General features: G+C 49.5%; 1 pseudogene; it reads left to right on the top strand.

Moving 5' to 3' along the window:
• Window positions 1-8,202: 8,202 nt before the first annotated feature.
• On the top strand, window positions 8,203-9,933 carry LOC128122810 (actin, cytoplasmic type 5-like; annotated as a pseudogene).
• The last annotated feature ends 9,526 nt before the right edge of the window (window positions 9,934-19,459 follow it).

The following is a 19,459-nucleotide window of genomic DNA, read 5'->3' as shown; positions in this document are numbered from 1 at the left end:
TAAGATTATTTTCATTGCTACTTCATAACTTCAGTAATTTTTGCTACTGTGATGAATCATAATGTAAAGATCCGGTTTTTTGCTGGCCTTAGGCATCTCCAAAGGGGTCTTGATCCATGGATTGAGAACCACTGTTCTAGAATAAGAGAACAGAGGTGCTAAGGAGCCACAGATGTAGTGCGACCCGTGTGGCAGAAGAGCCTGTTCTCCAGGAAAGGTGGGCGCTCGCATCTCTCGAGGCGGTGATTCCAAGCACATGGCTTCCTATACTGTCATCTCTACTCTCCCTCTGACAATTCTAGTTCTGCTCCCTAGCCCTGGGTCAGCTGCTGTGATCTCGAACGTCCAATATAGCCTAGTAATCTTGTACACTTTGCTTATTTGGACTTTTAGATTGCAAAAATCTAATCACATGTCTTGGTGTAGATTTCTTTCTGTTTGTGATTCACTTCGCTTCCTCAAGCCATCATTTTATGCTTTCCATTTAAGCCATTATTTGAGGGTTTTTTTGTTTTTGTTTTTGTTTTTTTTTTGGTTTTTCGAGACAGGGTTTCTCTGTGTAGCTTTGCACCTTTCCTAGAACTCACTCTGTAGACCAGGCTGGCCTCGAACTCACAGAGATCCTCCTGGCTCTGCCTCCCGAGTGCTGAGATTAAAGGCGTGGGCCACCACCGCCTGGCTATTTGAGTTTTTGTACAGTTCCTACACTCTTTTTTTTTCTAGGACAGAATCGGGTTCCCTCCGCCCCTTCCCTCCCTTTTTGTTAAATAAATAAATAAATAAATAAATAAATAAATAAATAAATAAATAAAAAAAAAAAACAAAGCTATTTCCTGTCTGTTGTTCATATTAGGTAATTTCTATGGTTCTCTCTCCAAATTAATTCCTTCCTCCATCCTATCTTCTGTTCCTGGGCTAGAGAGCTGACGCTTTTGCTGGTGCCTTAGAGAAAACTATTCATGTTTACAGGCTGGCTGCCCCTCCAGTGCCCAGCCTGGGAGCAGGTAAAAGAAAAACTGGGGGGACTTGCCACAGTGTCATTTCTCAGACTGAGAGGTCCCCTGGTCACCCTACCTTCTTCTCAGCACCTTCTTGATTCTTCTGTTTGTTTTACATATACTGCCCAAAGTTTTTAATTAAGTAGTGAGAGGTATAGAGAATACATCTATTCCATTTCCTTGGAAGCAGAAGGCCGTTGCTTACTGGGAACCAACAAAATTCAGTGTGTCCGAGCTAGAACTCACTTTTTCTTTTCTGCTTTCCTGCCCCGTCAGTTCCTGCTTCTCACAGTTACTTAGGCAAGAAGCATCGGAATCCAGGCTTTGTGGCTTCCCTGTGTCTAGTCCTCCGCTTTGACCCAATCCCTAGCTCAAGCCCCTTTATCAGGCTTCTGACCACTTTAATGATGCTGCACGAATCAACTATGTTCTCACAAATCTTTATCTTTCAGTGAACCTCTCCTAAAAATATATAAATATTTTTAAGGCCTGGGCAGTGGTGGCTCATGCCTTTAAATCCCAGAACTCGGGAGGTGGAGGCAGGCAGATCTCTGAGTTCAAGGCCAGCCTGGTCTACAAAGTGAGTTCCATGACAGCCAGAGTTACACAGAGAGCCAGGCAGATCTCTGTGAGTTCAAGGCCAGCCTGGTCTACAGAGTAAGATCCAGGACAGGTACCAAAAACTACACAGAGAAACCCTGTCTTGAAAAACCAACCCCCCCCCAAAAAAAAAGAAAAGAAAAAAGAAAAAACAAGCAAGCAAACAAACCAGAACCCCAAAAAGTAAACATATAAATTTTAAAAACATTTTTAATGTTTTAATTTATGTGGATGTATGTAACTTTGTGTGAGCGTATGCCACATGTGTGCAGGTGCCTAAAGAGGCCACCAGAGGACGAGAAGACCTAAAGTTGGAGGTTGTAAACTGCCCAGTGTGTGTGTGTGTGTGCTGGGAACTGAACTCGGGTCCCCTGATGGAGCCACAAGTGCTCTTAACCACTGAGCCATCTTTCCAGATCTCTTAGTTACAGAGTGCCATTCCTTGCACGTCTAAGAGCCTCGCAGCTGAGATTCTTCAGCAGTGCCAAGATGCCACTGCACAGCGGCCATCAGCTAAGCACCCTCTGTGATGTGTGTGAGAGTCGGCTGGCCCTGGCCATCATAACTTCATGTCTCCTTCCCTCTCACTGTACAATGAGGCTGTGTGTCCTTCACTCAGAGAATTTTCCAGCTTAGATGTGGCTTCTTCCTCTGCCACTCAGGGTTGGTCTGTAATCTCATCTATTTTCAAGAAAAGAATCCCTGCCCACACTTTCTCTCCTGGACTACAGACCTCAGTGAGGACAGATTTCTTGGTTCTTCAGTTTTCCTTTCCTTCTTCTCACATCTCTAATGCCCAAGTCAATCCCACCACAGAAAACCTCTGAGGACAGGATTATGGTTATCGGGGTGGGGGACTGCATCCTGGTCAGGGCCCCGGGCCTACTGCCACTACTTTTTGCCCATTTTTCCTGCTTGTAGGGAACAGATGGCTTTAGTCTGTTGGAATAATTAGGGGTCCATATGCCCTCCAAAGAAATAATTTGCCCGTCTGTAGTGAGGAATGAGAATTATGCAGTATCCAAAGGTCCTGCATGAAAGGAGTTTTGCCTTTGAGTTTGAGCTTGAAGTGTCTTCCACAACTCTTTATCTTTCCAGAGCTTTCTAACTATGAAAATGTTAGGAAGAAACCAAGTAACAACATGGGATCCACTTGGGCTCCTGGATTACTCCACAAACAAACATGCACCAGCAACAGCATTCTAGAGATGACTGGAGAAATGGGGTCACGGACTGCGGCGTTTCAGGCAGCCGTCGCGATGTCAGCGTTAAGCATCTGGGGATTTACACTGGAATGGTAGTTATGCAGGAGAATGATTCTTGTACTTAGGAGCTCTCGGATGGCACATTTAGGAGTACTATGCCATCTGTAATGTACTTTCAGATGTTCCAGTAACCACTGGACCATTTCAGAGGGAAGGAGAGAGTGTAAACGTGGCCAAAGTGTTAACAGCTAGCAAATAGTAACAAAAGATATTGTATTTGATATTTTATTAAACTCCTCTCTAGTTTCTCACAGTGTCTCGTGTGGAATATTTCTCCATCAATACTGGCTGAACTACAATAACAATTACTAGATTGTCTAAAAATGGGCACTGAATTGCTTAAGATGATCTATTGACTTCCTATCTATTAACTTTTGATTTGGAACCTGGAGCAGCCTTCTAAACAATGAGCCCAGTGAACAGCTATCGTGCTCCTGGTGAGCCATATGGCCTGAGTTCAAAATATACTTCACAGAGCTTAATATTTCATAGCAGATGCATTGAGACAGAAAAGGAAGGAAGGGTGGGGAGGAACTTGGTGTAGTCCAAGCAAATCAAGTTAATTCTGTGGGGCTGTGGCTACAAGTCACTGGTCCTGGCCTGACACTAAGAAAGATGGAGTCCTCTCCCATCAACCTTCCTGGACAGATCCTTCTGTGTCCCTGAAATAGCTCAGTTGCAGGTGGCCGATATCTACTCCATCATTCAGCACCAAGGACAAAACTTCTCTGAAGACTGAAGGTACACACTTTCATAAAATTAGGGATTTGTGCGCAGGCAGACTCTTAGAGTTCGCATTTCATCATGACCTTATGGGATCCCCAAGTTTGGCCTAAATACAGAAGCCCTCATATCCTACAGCCCTTGAAGTAGAGGATTAGGCCTTTAGAGGAGGGCCTGCCCTGCGATATGGGCTGGGTACATGTTGGAGCAGGCATTTGGTGGTCTTCAGATTCTGTTAAGCAGGGGCTTCCTTGAGGGGCAGCACTGGCCACAACAATGAGAAAGGGCATGTTGGGCCCACCGCTACACCATCCTGAACGCACTTGATCTCATCTGATCTTCAAAGCTAAGCTCAGCACACACCCACTCTGTATTAGGGGTGGAGCTGGCACCTCTCATATCCCAAACTCATTTCAGGCTCCAGACTGGAGTGTAGATGTCACGGTCTTATTAAATAAGAAACACAGAGCCAAACGCAGAATTAAAAGCCCAAGAGGTCAGAGAGCAGTAGCTAAGAGCTGAGACTAAAACCGCCTTCTTATCACCTGCTGCTGCTGCCATCAACGTCCTTACCCTGAGAAAGAGACCTATTTCCTGTGTGTCTGTCTTTTTATTGACTTTCTGTTCTGCCTTCTCATTGGTTGTAAACCCAACCACATGACCTCCTCTTCACTGCCTGTCTATACAGACCTCCAGGTCTCGATGGTTGGTATTGAAGATTAAAGGCATGGGTCACCATGCTGGCTGTGTCCTTGAACACACAGACTCTGCCTGCCATGTGATTGGATTAAAGGCATGTGCCACCACCGCCCGGCTTCTGCTATGGCTTGCTATTAGCTCTGACCCCCAGGCAACTTTATTTATTAACATACAAATAAAATCACATTTCAGCACAAATAAAATATCACCATACTGGAGTTCCAGACTCAGGCCTAAACATCAGGATGAACTCAGACATAAACATCTAGGATGCTAAGTATCTGGTGTAATTTAATCCTGGGCACAGAGAATATTGATTGCACCAGCCTGTGAGATCTTGCGCTCGAGAACTTGGTGACATTCTAGATTAATCTGAGCAGGGATCTGTACACTGACTGTTGTTTTCAGAGTACAAGAACTCCTCTTCATGCCCAGCTCTACCACCTCAGAAGAGAAGCTAATTTCCAGTCAACAGGTTAACAGGTGATGAGGTCGCCCCAGGGGAGGGGTACTTTCATTAGAGCATGTGAGAGTCTAGATCAGCAGGGACTTGCTTGTGGGAAGCAAATCCCACCTCCCCTTGGGACCACCTGGCATGGACACAACCATTGCCTGGAGAGCGTGCAGCAGAGTCCTCCCACCATGGGCCCGGGAACTCCCTTCCTCCAGGTGGTGGGGAAGCTGCCATCTGTACGGCTTCCTCTGGTGCTGAAGGAGCCAGGCTGGGCTCCTCTAGTGGAGCTCAGTTGCCAGAAAGCTGGCAAAGGGAAGGTTGGTGTTTGTTGGGGCTGGAAGCCAACAAGGTCTTCCATCTAGGGCCCCCCCAGCTCACCCCTCTAGAATCCATGACAAGCTTGGGCTGAACCAGAGGGAACTTAAAGTTAGAAGATAGGCTTCATGGAGTCTGACTTAGCACAATGAATATGTGCACTGATCTCCCTGGTGACCCTTAGTGAATGAATGGATGTAGCTTGAGTACTCTGAAGTATTGAACTTGGGTGAGCAGCAAAGACAGAGATGAGATTTGGCTGGGACAGCAGGGCCTGACTCTGATTTATCAATATCATCTTTTCCACTAAAGACCCATCTTACTGGCCCAGATGTTACATAACTTTGTGGGGGACAAGGTCTCACTGTTCTGCCCAGGTTGCCCTTACAGTCATGATTCTCCTGCATTGGTCCCCCAAATGTTGGGATCACATGAGTGAATCACCATGCCCAGGTCAGAGAAGTATCTTTATGCTCAGATCTCTGTGTGATACACAAAGCAGAAGCTTGCCAACACACAGGTTCTATGTAAAGCAAAATCCTGCAAGCAGGTGACATCTGTTTGTCTACCTCCCCTTGCTGTGTCCTTCAATGGGGGTGACAGTTTTGAGGACAAACACCAGCTTATGTGGTCATGAACTTAGCTGTATTTCTCCCATGCTCTCTATCTCAACAGCCCAGTTTGAACTCTCTACAGAAATGCCTACAGCTGTGTCTGCTCTGAGACCGTGCCCTGCAGTGGCTCCCTGTGGAGCCCCAGGATGGCACCACCCACTTCCATGCCCCGGCTGGTGGGGATGGGAGGAGGAGAGTAGTACTTTCTGGTCAGTGGTTCCTGCTGTAATCTCCAGACTTCCTAGCGTGCCCTCTTTTTGGGAACGGTGGCTTTCAGCTCCCCAGGAGATAGACTGTGGGCTTGTTTGTGCACGAGAAAGTTCTCTGCTCTATCAAGAGTAATACTTGGGAGGGTAAGAGGGAGACTGGGACCCAGGGATGGGCAGGAGCCTCGTCCTGGATACTGACGCAACTATGCTCTGGCTGATCCTACTGGGAGCTTGGGTAACTCTTCAGAGGCACCCCTCCCTGCTCACTGAGGCAGGTAGCCAGGCCTTGTGGCTCCCGCACAGACCTATCAGGGCTTCCTCACTGTGACTGCCCGTACAGTCAGTACCTGGCCAGCCATTAGGTAACTGAGCACCTGGGTTTTGAATTGGGATCTGTAGCCACACTATAAGGACAGACCATACTATGTCCGGAACGGTCCTACTGTGAGAAGGTGAAAACATCCCCCACTCGTGACAGACATTCTCTTCTTTTTCTTTCATTGAGGGTAGTGTGAACAGGAGCATATATTTCAAAGTGATTTCAAAGTACTAGTGTGATGTCAGTGATGAGCTGCATATATGCTCTTTTAAGCTGGTGCCAGCACACCTGCGTGTAGACAGGTGTGAACATCTGCAGGGATTACAAGGTGAGCTTGTGTGTAGTAGGTGGCGCTTATACTGGTTACAGGGAAGGGCCTGCCTGCCTTCCACCTGTGTGTTTAGGGCCTGGGGTATTGAGTAGCTGCAACTATGTCTCTGACCTGCTTGTCTCAAGCGTTTGCATCCATGGATGGGCTTCTAGATATGAACCTCATTACTTCTTTCTTTTTTTTGTGCTTTGTTTTGTTGTCTGAGGCAGGGTCTCACTATGTAGCCCTGGCTGGCCTGGAACTCCTCATGTAGCCCAGACTGTCCTGGAACTCCTCATGTAGACCAGGCTGGCCTCGAACTCCTCATGTAGACGAGGCTGGCCTCGAACTCCTCATGTAACTCAGGCTGGCCTCGAACTCCTCATGTAACTCAGGCTGGCCTCGAACTCCTCATGTAGATCAGGCTGGCCTCGAACTCCCGGCGATCCACTTGACTCTGCCTCCTGAGTGCTGGGATGAAAGGCGTGCGCCACTGTATCAGGCCTCTGAGCCTCATTGCCTGATATGTTGGCCCTCAGTTCTTCCTCTCTGCCAGGTTCCCCGCAGGCTAATGCAAGGGCTTCAACAGGGGGCTGACGAAGATGGGACAAAGCTGTCCCAGTAAGACGTCTGCATTGGGGTATGACAGCTGGGCCTGGAAGAGCCTGCTTCCCTGTCTACAGGGATCTCTGAGATGACACTGGAAGATGTGTTTCTTGTCCTTAGGCGAAGCAGAATTTACACAGGGGAGTGCGCCCCCTGGAGGAAGTGCTTTGCCCTTGCACCTTCTTCAGCTTTCATAACTTCCACAGGAAGTGGGGAGTATCCCTTCTTCCCATTTTGATGATAAGGAAACCTGGTTATGGGAGCTGTCAAATTTGCTCACGGTTTGTAGCCAGTATGACCAAACAAGACTCAGACTCAAATCATTGATTCCAGGGGGCTGGAGAGATGCCTTAGTGGCTAGAGGCGCTGGCTGCTCTTTCAGGGAACTTGGGTTCAATTCTCTGCAACCACATGGTGGCTCATACATTTCTAATTCCTGTACCTAGGGGAATCCAATGCCCTCTTCTGGTCTCCACAGGTACTGCACACACACGATGCACAGATGTATATGCAGGCAAAACATACACACAAAATAAAAAATAAAAAGAGAGGTGACTCCACACTTAAAAGCACTTGTTGCTCTTGCAGAGGACCTAGGTTCAGTTCCCAGTACCCACATGTTTGTTTGTTTGTTTTTTAAAGATTTATTTATTTAAAGATTTATTTATTTATTATGGATACAGTGTTCTGCCTACATGCATGCTTGCAGGCCAGAAGAGGGCACCAGATCTCATTGTAGATGGTTGTGAGCCACCATGTGGTTGCTGGGAATTGAACTCAGGACCTCTGGAAGAGCAGCCAGTGCTCTTAACCGCTGAGCCATCTCTCCAGCCCCCCACATGTTTGTTCATAGTCATCTATAACTTCAGTTCTAGGGGATCAAAAGTCTTCTTCTGACCTCTGAGGATACCAGGCCCGCACATGGTGCACAGGCATACATACACACAATCGAAACATAAAAGAAATGCATCTTGTAAAAACTAGAGGGAGGGCCTCTCTCCCCACCACTAGTCTATGTTGCACACCTTTTCACTGCTCTGTTGTCCGGTCCTCCACCCATCACAGCGGAAGAATAAGTTGCAGGGATCATATTGACAATGGCTATGGCATGTGCAAAGCAGACTTTGCTGGCAACAGTCCCACTCGTGGCCATGTTCTTCTCCATCATCAGACATCCCTACACCAGGGATATCATGGTGGGCATGGGCCAGAAGGACTCCTGTGTGGGGAACGAGGCCCAGAACAAGAAGGGTATCCTGGCCCTGAAGTACCCTATCAAGCACAACATTGCCACCAACTGGGACGACATGGAGATGATCAGACACTGCACCTTCTACAAAGAACTGTGCACGACTCCTGAGGAGCACCTGGTGCTTCTGACCAAGGCCCTTGCCAAGGGCGTGGCCATTCAGGTGGTACTGTCTCTGTATACCCCAGAGTTCATCACTAGCACTGCTATGGACTCTGGTAACAGCATCACACATATAGTGCCCATTTATAAGGGTACACCCAAGCCGGGTGGTGGTGGCGCACGCCTTTAATCCCAGCACTTGGGAGGCAGAGGCAGGTGGATCTCTGTGAGTTTGAGGCCAGCCTGGTCTACAGAGTGAGATCCAGGAAAGGCACAAAGCTACACAGAGAAACCCTGTCTCGAAAAAACAAAACAAACAAACAAACAAAAAAAAAGTACAACCTTACCCAAACCATCTTGCATCTGGACCTAGCTGCCTGAGACTTGATAGTCTACCTCATGAAGATCTGACTGAGTGGAGCTACAGTGTCACTACCACAGCTGAGTGGGAGATTGTGTGTAACATTAAGGAGAAACTACGTTATGTTGCCCTAGATTTTGAGCAAGAAATCGCTGCTGCTACGTCCTCCTTTTCCTTGGAGGAGAGGTAGGAAATGCCTGATGAGCAGGCAATCACCACTGTCAACGAGCCAATCTGGTGTCGGAGGTGCTCTTCCAGGATAGGGACTCCATGGCATCTGTGAAACCACCTTTAACACCTTCACAAAGTATGATGCGAACCTCCCCAAGGTGTGACCTGTGTGCCAACGCAGTGCTGTCCTCTGGTACCACTATGTGCCCAGACATTGATGAGAGGATGCAGCAGGAGATCACAGCCTTAGCACCCAGCATAGTAAAGATCAAGGTCATGGCTCCCCTCCACGCAGGCTCTCAGTTTGGATTGGCAGTTCTCTCCTAGCTTCACTGTCCACCTCCCAGCAGATGTGGATCATCAAGCGGGAGTATGACGAGTCGGGCCCCTCCATCGTCCACCACAAATGCTTCTAGATGGACTGCGCAGGTGCCAGACACCTGCTGCAGGAGCTGACTCTGAAGTATCAGTTTGGCTTGCCAAATGTACACACCTCAGGCTAGCCTCGTGAAACCGGAACAAGCCACTGAAAAGGAATTTGTCCTTGAAGCTTGTATTTGATACCAGCCCTCGACCAGAGAACTTGCTGCTGGTTTTTGACCTTGTAGTCAAGTTAACTGTTTCCTTGGTGTACATTTAACACCCGTGTGCACATCTTACCTTGATTTGCTCCTTAGTCCACCTGGTATAATAACTTGGGGGCTGAGGAGAGCTAGCTATGGAAGAGAAGTTCCCAGCCTCATGGATCTGTGTGAGCACCCAGTAGTGATCTGTGGAGGGTATTAACCGACAGCTGACTGTCCCAGGATTTCTGGTAAAGAGCTTCTTAACCAGTCATCACTTCCCTCTTGCTGTGTAACAGGGAAGGAAAGCCCAAGCCTTAGGACCCAGTTTCCGCTCTGTGTTTGCCTGCCTGACCGCTGTGGGTTGTTACTTGAATTGTGAACATTTGCATGGACACCTGTGAATTTATTCATCTTTTTTTTTTTAAAGATTTGTTTTATTTATTATGTACACAATGTTTCGTCTGCATGTATGCCTGCAGGCCAGAAGAGGGCGCCAGATCTCATTATAGATGGTTGTGAGCCGCCGTGTGGTTGCTGGGAATTGAACTCAGGACCTCTAGAAGAACAGCCAGTGAGTGTTCTTAATCTCTGAGCCATCTCTCCAGCCCTTTATTCATCCTTTTAATTCATGTAAGTTTTTTTTGTATTCAATTATTTAAGAAGTGAACAATTTTGGTTTTCTATGGTCCAGTGAGAACATTAAGCTCCAGCAACATGTCACAGTGTAAAGAAAAATAAAATGGCTACAGTAGCCGGCAAAATAGAATAAAATAAAAAATAAAGGGAAAAGCAGTTAAAAACTTGTTGATTCTAAAACTGAGTTCCACTATATTCCCACTGGGAACAGGGCTGACCTTACCTGAAAGAGGGAAGAAAGGGGTGCTCTGTGTTCCCCTTTCACTCTCATGTGTGTGCAGATGCCTTGTGCATCCTCCTCCAACCTTCTGTCTGTCCTTGGTGCAGAAAGACATGTGTTTAAACATCAGAGAAAGGATAGAACCCCCCACGCCTCACTTGGTGTGTGCTGCACCTCCTGTACATCTTTGTTGTATACATCCCGTTAGTTACACACCAGGAACTCCCTCCAACCCCAGTGTGTCTCTCCTCACACTCTGATACACTTGCACTCGCATCTCCCAAAGTCGGTGCTTTGTGACTGCACACATCTCCCAAAGCCGGTGCTACACACTGCCCTGTGTGCTTGCAGAGCGTTACTCACACACACACACACACACACACACACACACACACACACACACACACACACACACGGGTGTTCTTCCTCCGTGCAGTCCACATGCATGTGCATACACACAGACACAGATGCTAGTTGAGGCTCACCGGGCATTCAACCTACGCTGCCTTGCACGCGGGCGGGCACACAATGTATGCTGGAATTCTCTGGTGCTGGAAGGATGTTGCTCTTGCTGTAGACCTCAGGCGGCACATGCTGCCCTGCACAGTGAAGTCTGCACCCTTTTCCTGAGTCCACTTAGCAGGCCAGACCTTCTACTGGCCCTTCCTTCTTTCATAAGCATTGGAATCGGGATGGTCATCCCACCCCACCTCACAGGCTGCAAGGACCAAGACACACTCAAGCAGGGCATGTGAAGGAGGAAAAGTGATGTGACAGATTTGTGCTCCTGAGACTATCGTCTCCTCAAGGCAGTTCCATGAAGACTTCCCAGCTCAGGACTGGTGGACACCAACTCACAGTCTCTCTGGAAGTGTTATGACTGTGTCCATGACTGCATCCTCAGGACTTCCCCAGAGAACACTATTGGAGCATCATCATCAACATATCATTACATGGGCCTCTAAGGGGCTGTATAATCCTCAGCGTGGCACGTGACAGGGAGAGGAAATGAAACATTGCCCTGCCACCTCAGGTCCCAATGACCCTTCCTCTGCTCCTGGGCAAAGGTGCATGGAAAACCCTGGACTCCTCTTCCCTGCTCATCCGTTCATGTCTACTGATCTGGTAACCAGCCATGCAACACACCCATGGGGCTGTTCCTGGCTGGAGACGGAGTCTGGCCACCCGGGCTTCAGAGCACTCAGCTCTGCCCCCTCCACACTGGACATCCTGCCCCCCTCCCGCCCCCCACCAGGCGGGCTGCTGGTACAGGAGGAGCTGGAGGAAGCATTAGTAGTTTTTTTCTGCCTCAGTGGAAGAGTCAGCCACTGAAGGTCCTAGAGCCTATAATCCTGGTACCTGAGAGGCTGAGGCAGGGGAATTGCCATCATTCAAAGCTAGCTTGGGCTACACAGTGAGATTCAGGCCAGCCTGAGGTATAATGTGAGACTTTGTCTCAAACATAAAGAAATAAATAAACAAACAAATAAATAAAGCAAGCAAGCTCCTGGGTGTTACAGCCTAGAAGAGGGAAATGGGTACACAGAGGAGTATGGGTAAACTGGCCTATGTGATAAGAGGACTGAGGCTTCCTCCTTCTGAAATCTGAACCTTGCAGGAATGAGGAGGAGGAAAAGGGGGTGGAATAGAATGCAGTGTGGGGCAACAGTCCTTCAGTGGGGGAGATTATACCATCCAAGGGGGCACTTGGCAGTGTCAGAAGGGCTGTCGCAGCTAGGCAGGGAGTGGCATAGGGTATGTACCTAGTAGGTAGAGGCCAGGGATGCTGCCCTCCTCCGCACGTGAGCATGCACGCACGTGTGTGTGTGTGTGTGTGTGTGTGTGTGTGTGTGTGTGTGTGTGTTAGAAGTGTGAAATCTCTTACCAGTCACCTGACAGTCCCCCACAAATGAAAAGCCACCTGACCCCAAGTGTTGCTATCTCAGAGACCGAGAAAGATTGCTCTAGAGCACAGGACAGACTACTGAGCAGGACTTCCACTGACAGCTGCCCACAGTGACAGCAGAGCATGTCTCCAAGAGTGGGAAGGAGAGCAAGATTCAGAGCTAAAGGATGGAGGGCTTCTTGTCCCGCCAAGATGACAGCCTCCCCTGGCTAGTGTGGAGTGTGGACTTCCTGCCTTTCCAGAGGATAGGGAGGAAGGGCCACGGTGTGCTAAGGGTGCATGGGTTGAACTTTGCTGCGAAGCTTTGCCAGGTGCCTCTTGGGCTATTCCGGTTTGGGGTAACTTGTTCTCCATCCCTCTCTTCTCACTCTGTGCCCAGCAAGGCAGAGGCAGTGTCCTGCCTTTCCTGTACCTCCATTATTGTGTAGCCTGCTGGCAGTGCTCTGTTCTCAAATGGCTGGTTTATTTGTCACCCCCCCCCCCCCGCAGCACTCAGCTTCTTTTCCTGAGCACCCCAAATGTGCCCAGCCCTTTTAGGGACAGAACAGACAAAGGTGTGTGTTGGCAGCCCCTCTGCTGTTACGGAGAGGCTGCGTCATCTTTCTGGGGCTCCTCCCACTTCTCAGGCTCCTCCCACTTCTCACCGTTCATAATCATGAAATTAAAGTTCTTCTGAGCAATAAAGGGAGGAGCAGGGTCTCTCTGCTGTTGCCATGGTTGCCACAAGGACGCAGGCCTGAGCTGCAACAATCATCTTTCCCACAGGTGGAGTAATCCTCTCCGGGAGAAAGGCCACATCCCAAGGGAAGCAGAACCAAGTGTTGGAATCAAGATGGCACCTTGTGGACATCCTTTCAGCCCTCGAATCTAGCTTGTGGATTCCCAGTGTTGTTTTATTTTATTGTATGTTCATTGGTGTTTTGCCTACGTGTAATATCTGTGTGAGGGTGCTGGATTCCCTGGAACTGGAGTTACAGACAGGTGTGAGCTGCCATGTGGGTGCTGGGAATTGAACCCGGGTCCTCTGGAAGAGCAACCAGTGCTCCAGCCCCTCCCATTGCTGTGAAATCAGGGTTCAGTCACTGATGAGTACAAATCTCTTGGTTAATACTGTGGTGCCCTCTGGGGCCAGGAGCTGGTCTGTTCCTCTCCTTCACCCTCTCTCCAAAAAAGGCTGGCCTTTTACAACACAGGTGTTAGGTCAACATTTCCTGTCAAGGTCAACAGGACAGATTCCTTCAGGCCAAGAGGCTCTCACCACAGAATAAAGCCACATGCTTTTGGTGAAGAGGAGGCTGAGATAAGGGAGTGACCAACCCTGGGGTCAGAGATAGTGACATCAGGAGGAGACTTGTCCAGCTGTCTCAGAGGGCCTACTCTGCTGCGGGGCTTGATCTGTGTGGCCTTTTTATGTGTTTCTGCATCTGACTCCCTGTGTGTGGGAGGCTCAAATGAGGTCAACCCATTTGAATGACAGGGTCTGTGTGAGCATGAGATGGCATTTGCTTCCCCTGGGTTTGGGTTCAGAGGGAGAAGAGGCCAGGGTGGAAGGTGAACAGAAGGGAAGGGCAGAGGCTGGAGATAACTTCTCACATACTCTAAGGTGGGTGGAGGGTCAGGGACTTTTTTGCTGAAGGCTGAAAAAGTCACAGTACTGACTACTCCTGTGAAGCAGTCGTCAGTGGCCTGCCCAGTGCATGCTGTTCTAACAGGTGGGGCCTGGGGCGGGGGTGTTCTCCTGCCCACTGCACAGAGAAGAGGTCAGGGAAAGTGCTCAGACTTAGCTGGAGAGCCGGTGCAGCTGGGATTTCAACTCAAGTTTGAGACTGCCTCATATTGCCCAGGTTGGCTTTGAACTAACGGCTTCTTGATCTTCCACCTCCAAGTGCTGGGATTACAATGTTTCTATCCTTTTAGGAATGAGAAAAAGTGAAGTCACGACTACAGATGTGAAGGAAGTCTGGACACGAACCCGGGCTGTGCAGGAGGAGCGGCCGTGAGGCTCGGTCTGTCTGTTCCCTGGGCTGCTCTGCAGCCGGGCTTCTTGGAACCCACGGTCTCTCCCGAGGACCAGGTTCTAGTAGCCCACTCTAGAGACGCAAAGCCTCCTCGCGTCAAAACACAGAGCCTAGCAAGATTTACTGGGAAAGGCTGCCACCTGGTGGCCAATGGGCAAGCTTTACACTTCGGGGAGGAGACCAAGCTTGGGGAAAGCGGGGCTTTGGAGAAGAGGTGTAGACCGCGGGGGTGGGGGTGGAGTGGGCGGGGTGGGAGGCTTTATCAAGCCTTGCTTTTGGAGAGCGTTCCTACAGAGTGCCAGCGGGGTGCGGGCGGGACAGGACAGGGGTGTCTTAACTGTTTCAGGACTCAGTATGGGGCCTGGGTGCGCGCGGCAGAGCAGAACTGTCCTTATATAGCTGCTCCCCTCTGTCCCCCCGTAGTGTCTTTTTCCCTGGGGGCTGGAGGAGGTGAAGGACCTGGAGCAAGACCTTGGCTGGATTCCTGCTTTAGTTCAGACCAATTCAGACACTGTCACCAACTTCAAGAAGTTACAGACCCTTCCCTCCTTGACCAGGCTGGGGGCCCCAGGAGGCCCTCCCTCTCCAGCCCTTTCTGCCCTCTCCTCCCTCTCTTCTGACAGTATCCCCCCCACCCTGCTCTTATTTCTATGCATTTATAAGAACCCCACACATGTACCTCACAACCGTGGACGGAGATGGCTCAGCTCCTGCCTTAAGTTGCTTCCAGAAGCCGCCCAAGGACCTCCACGCCTGGCTCCTAATTTAGCTCACATTCTAGGAGAGATCCTGATTGAGTGGGCTTGCTGCTTCTGCCGAGAAGGCTCCCAGGTGATTCCTCCGTCCCTCGTTCCTCGTTCCTCAGTGATGGGGTGAAACCCAGGGCCTTTGTGTTTGCCAGGCAAGTCACCATCCCTGAATTACATCTCCCTCATTCCCCAGGTGATGTCATAGGCAGCCCCACGGCCTCCTTCTTACCTTCTGACAGTGTATGGACTCCGCCTCGTTTTATCACCAGCTCACACCCTGGCCTATGGCCCGCTGGTGTCCAGGTCAGATGTTCGTGGGGACAACAGGGTCTCCTCCCTGCTTTCTGCTCTAGTCTACCAACTTCTCCACCAGCTCCGACCTCACTGTGTCCTGCGACAGTTTTGTGAGTCTCACGCCTGATGGAGAGGTTTCTGAGCAGGTTTTATTCATCTTTGCATCACCCGCTTTTGGCAGTGCCGGGGACGAAATGTGCCTGGTGGCTAGGAATGCCGATAAACGCCCGAATGGATGTCTCCCACTCAGACATCCAGACTTCATGTTGCTGAAACCCTCGACCTTCTAAATGTCACTCTTTCTGACAATCCCTTAAGGCCAGGAACAAGGGTCAGAGGCTGAAAGCACTTGCTGGAGCCCCCTGGACCTGGGAGGGTGGGTGGGGAAGTACTCTTGACAAGGGGAAGACCCAATCTCATCCTGCCTAGCTGCCTGATGAGAAACCCCCTCATAATGACACTTTTTTTTGTTTGTTTGTTTTTTTCGAGACAGGGTTTCTCTGTGTAGCTTTGCGCCTGTCCTGGATCTCACTCTGTAGACCAGGCTGGCCTTGAACTCACAGAAATCTGCCTGCCTTTGCCTCCCGAGTGCTGGGAGTAAAGGTGTGCAACACCACCACCTGGCTCTTTTTTTTTTTTTTTTTTTTTTTAAACAGTCATAGTCTCAACCATGTAGCCCTGGCTGGTCTGGAACTTGCTATATAGACCAGGCTGGGCTTGAACTCAAAGAGATTTGTCTGCCTCTGCTTCTGGGTCGCTGAGATTAAAGGTGTGCACTACTACCCCTGGCCACTTTCCCCAGATTTTGCTTCTTTTTACAATGCTGGGGATGGAGCCCAGGCCCTGGCACAGGCTAGGCAGGTGCTGGACCACTGAGCCACCTCTCCAAACCCGTTCCCACATTTAGTGGGAACTGGTTCCCAGGGATGCTGTTAGAGTGCGCATTCTTAAAAAAAAAAACAAACCACTGGGCTGTCCAGCCTTTCCAGAACTCTCCATCAGCCACTGTCCCAGCTTCAGGGGAGGTAAGGGATTTTTCAGCCAAAGCGGTTTTCCTCCTCCTTTTGCTGAGTCTCTGCGGTGTACAGTGTGGGGTGAGATTGGCTGGGGTATAACAGGAAGCTAAGGGACATTTCAAAGATGGTGGACCCCAAAGAGGAGATGTTTTCCTGTTCGTGAAATTCTCCCATCATGAGGTTTCCAGAAGTACCCAAGAGGCTGCAGGTGCATAGAACTTTTGGACTGAATGAGGGCCCTCTGGCCCCTAGCTTGGGGCCAACTCCCTGAACTGCTTTCTCAGGTACATCTACCTGGTGAGACATCAACCTGTCTCATCCCATTGAAGGTTGGTCCCACCACCAGCATCTGAGGCCGTTCTGTGATCATGTCTCCAGGTTCCAAAGCCCACAGAGAGCTGTCTCTGCCTGCCTCCTTCTGAGGGTGACAGCCCCACCCCCGTACATCTGTGGAATCAGGCCGCTTGCACTGCTCCTGGGACCAAGTTCCTTTGCAGGCTCGCCTTATTAACCACAGCTTGTTCCTGAGGCCTGGTTTAAGTCAGGTTAACCCTGCTTCCCTTTCTTTCTGCTTGTGGAGGCCACTTGAAAACTGACTGGATGACCAGGAAGGCAGAGGTCTGCAGATCTCAGGAGGGTCTCAGGGAGACAGGCCCATTAGCCGGATTTCCAGGAGAAGATACGGACACAGGATCTTTGAGTCTGATTTCTCCGCAGACCAGATGGGCGCTGTCCATTAGCATTCCCCACCTGCAAAGTGAATGACACGGGAGAGCAGTCTTGAATGCCACCTGCTCAGTTTACCTCCAGACTCTCCTCGGAAGTGGTGTGTCACCGTTGCCTTAGGTTGATGGTCCCCTCAGCCTTCCCCTCGTCTTCGCTTGTGAGACTCCGTCAGCTGCCTCTCCCTGTTCTGCACACCACATCCACAGCGTTTGCTTATGCCACTGAAATGAATGTCATCCTCTTGCCACAGATGTCCGAAAGGATCCAGGCTTTGACGGGTGTGTCTTCTGAACCCAACCAGCTTTCCTGTGTTCCGGCCTCGCCAGCCACCTGACCTCTCCTTGCCCTCTCTGCCTCAATTCCTCTTCGTTCTCTGGTCTCTGCCTTGGGAGCGGGTTCCCTCCGTTGTTCACCTGGCTAACTCCTCCTGCACCTTCGGCTCCTGCTGCTGTTTCACAGTCTTTTTTCTCGGCCCTGAAACACCGTTGCCATGTGCATTTCCAGAGTCATTCTTGGTCTCCTGTCTCCCCCATTCTCTGCCTGGAAGTTTTATGAGGTGCAGGCTCCTGTTTGCATGTACTTCTCTTCTGTGCCCCAGAGCCTGGCCTCCGGGACGAGTTCTCAGTAAGATGCCGTTCAGTGAGTGACAGGTGAGGATGCAATGGAAATACTGCCTTGCCGAGACCTCAGGATTGAGAACAACAACTCGGAAAGCACCGGTTCACATTGGCTGGTGATGCTATTTTGGCTGTAGAAGTGGTATAGAGTGAAAATAAATTAAAACCCAGACAGGCTCTTATCACTTGATTTGCCCAAAGCTTGGGGATAAGTTGATCTGGCTGGGAAGAGGAGTATGTGAACACACAGTGTGCAAGCTTCCAAAAGGGGATGAGTGTGGCCACCCTGGATTTTCCGCTATGGACTTTCATAACTAGAAAGTGGTGACAGAAGCTGGGTGGTGGTGGCCCACGCTTTTAATCCCATTACTCTGGAGACGGAGGTAGGTAGATTTCTGTGAGTTCGAGGCCAGCCTAGTCTACAAAGTGAGTTCCAGGACAGCCAGGGTTTTTGCACAGAGAAACCCTGTCTCGAAAGAAAGAAAGAAAGAAGGAAGGAAGGAAGAAAGAAAGAGAGAAAGAAAGAAAGAAACAAGCAAGCAAAGTGGTGTCAGAGAGAGGTCCCAGTGTCTCAGGAGGGCTGGAAGCATCTATCCATGTGCAGGCAGGTCTGAGAGGCCTCACAGCCCCACACACCAAGGCCAGATTCTCCTGCAGGGGGCAAAGTCTCGGAGCCACTAGAGCATTTTGGGGGTGCACACTAAGATGCTCCAGAGCTGGGTGTGGGGGTACACGTCTGTCATCCCAGCACTTGTGTGGTGGAGGCAGGAGGATCAGATGTTCAGAGTCAGCTTTGACTACACAGCCAATTGGGCCAAGCTTGGACTATGTGGGACCCTCTCTCACATAGTCCCTACCCCTTCCCTCTCACCATAAAACACAATACAAACAAAACCCTAAACCACAATAAAATAAAAGCCTTTTTCATGTGGTCCAAGTACAGGCAGATCCTCCCTAACCCGAAAACTTCAAATCTAAAGTTTTTGAATGCAGACACAAGGCCACAACTAGAAAATTCCAAACTATGAAACTCTGTCATGTGCACCGAATTATTAAAAAGCACTATATCGCCAGATGTGGTGGCATATTCCTTTAATCCCAGCACTTGGGAGAAAAGGCAGGCAGACCTTTGCAGGTTCCAGCTTGGTCTCCATAGTGAGTTCCTCCAGGACAACCTGGGCTACATAGAGAGACCCAGTTCTCCCCCCATCAACCCCCCCACCCCCCGCAAAAAAACAAAACAAAACAAAAACCCAAGACTACTGAGCAGTGGTGGTGCATGCCTTTAATCCCAGCACTCAGGAGGCAGAGCCAGGAGGATCTTTGTGAGTTTTGAGGCCAGCCTGGTCTACAGAGCAAGATCCAGAACAGGCACCAAAACTACACAGAGAAACCCTGTCTCGAAAAACCCAAAACCAAAACCAAAACAAAAAAACCAAGAGACTTAACACTGCATAATGACCTTCAGGCTATAAGTATAATGTATATGAACCATAATCGAATTTCATGCTTGGATCTCTTAGTACATATGTGGTCTTGTTCTAAGATCTGAAAAAGAAAGAAAGAAAAGAAAATCCAAACCCCTAGCTTTCCTGGTTCCAAGCTTTCGGGATAAGGGCTCCTGGACCCAGACCAGCTTAGGCTCTGAGCATCCATCCCAGCTGCTCGTGTTCCAACATCTACTGTAGTATAAAGCATTTCCACAGAAGACCAGTG

This window comes from Peromyscus californicus, unplaced genomic scaffold, assembly GCF_007827085.1.
Source record: "Peromyscus californicus insignis strain IS unplaced genomic scaffold, ASM782708v3 Scaffold_3__1_contigs__length_106647218, whole genome shotgun sequence".
Classification (NCBI taxonomy): Eukaryota; Metazoa; Chordata; class Mammalia; order Rodentia; family Cricetidae; genus Peromyscus; species Peromyscus californicus.
This window is presented reverse-complemented; position numbering and strand designations above follow the sequence as displayed.